Here is a 1,498-nt window from a genome sequence, read left to right on the forward strand (position 1 = left end):
ATACCCTGGCAGACTACATTTTTTTTGATTTATTCGTTCTGACTTTGTTTGGACTCGGATCTGCCTCATTCTTCTCAACAGTTTTCTCGACCATGGCAGGACCCTCAAGGGTGGACCCGCTCCTCAAGGTGATGGCATGTAGGGTCTCCTTTTGTTCGGGTTGAGTGGGTAGGTGTCCCAGGGAGCTCGAGTGTTACTTTTACTAGCCAACCGAGCTATTTGGCTCTCTAGTAACTTCATCCCACCTCTCTTGCTTGGGACTCCTTCAAAGAATGATTCTTCACTCGAAAAATTCAGAATTTTGCGTTTGTTCTTCTTCTGCGGCTTTATAAGGGGGCTTTTGGTATTCTTGTTGCTTTTGATGCGGAGGCACATATGGTCTTCTTTGTGGCGGAGGTTGAGTTGGATTCAAAACATTCTCGGCTTCTCCAACTCAAGTTTGGATCTTTGTGGCTCGTAGTAGGTGTTGTTACGCCTATAGTGTTGAAAGGCGGACAAGATTCAAAGGGACTAAGGCGGTTCTTCGAGACATGGCCCTCAACTCCACACCTTTCACAAAGGAAGGGACCGTCGACACGCATTGACTTGGTATATCCCACCCTTAGAGGCTCCTCCTAGCTCATACTTGTCGAATCTCGCGGTAAGAGCCTCAAGTGCAAAGAACAGAGGAAGATTCGGCGACTCTCCTCTGGTTCCCTCTCGAATTCCCATACTCGGCCTTGTGGGTAGCTAGATCGTCAATGATCTTCCACCCCTTGGTTGCTCCCAAATTTTCAAAAATCTCCCATTGGTTTGCATCATCAAAAATGGCCCTCTGATCGTCGTACAACCCATTGTAGAAATGATTGCACAAACTCCACTTTTCGAACCCATGGTGCGGTATGGTTCGCACCAACTTCTTGAATCGAACCCATGCCTCGTGGAAATTCTCATCTGGCCCCTGTTTAAAGCCCGTGATTTGAGCTCTAATGGCGATCGTCCTCGAAGCAGAAAAGTACTTCTTGTAGAACGTCAAGGCCAATGTATTCCAATCGGTGATCTCTGAGCGGCTCGGTCCCGGATCTCTATACCACTCCCTTACGCATCACGAAGGAGAAGATGAACATGGTCTCTTTGATTTGATCCTGGTCACGCCCCGGGTGGGGGGGATGGAGCAGCAGATGGTCAATAAAGGTCTCCATATGTCTAGCCGCATCTTCATTTGCAGCTCCCCCAAACCGATTTCTCTCGACCATGGTAATGTAAGCGGGGGCTTTGGTTCGAATTTCTGGCATCTCCCGTGCTTTCGAACCCCTTGTATAAATTGTCGGCTGTCGGCTCGGAAAAACTAGCTATACTTGCTTCCTCGGCCATGACTGAAATTTCTGGAGAAGTAACTGTCTCACTGAAGTTGTAGAAACGGTGAAGATGGTGGATTTCCCTCGAGCATGTCGTTCTCGTAAAAGCTAGAATGAGAACTAGGCTCTTCAAATGTCGTTCTTGAAATAATCTCCTCTTA

General features: G+C 47.7%; 1 non-coding gene across 1 annotated transcript; it reads left to right on the forward strand.

The window, feature by feature from the left end:
• The first annotated feature begins 866 nt into the window (after positions 1-866).
• LOC141636835 (small nucleolar RNA R71) lies at positions 867-973 on the forward strand. The gene has a single exon (XR_012541416.1). It is a non-coding gene; the product is annotated as a small nucleolar RNA R71 (small nucleolar RNA).
• The last annotated feature ends 525 nt before the right edge of the window (positions 974-1,498 follow it).

Source organism: Silene latifolia, chromosome Y, assembly GCF_048544455.1.
Source record: "Silene latifolia isolate original U9 population chromosome Y, ASM4854445v1, whole genome shotgun sequence".
Classification (NCBI taxonomy): domain Eukaryota; kingdom Viridiplantae; phylum Streptophyta; class Magnoliopsida; order Caryophyllales; family Caryophyllaceae; genus Silene; species Silene latifolia.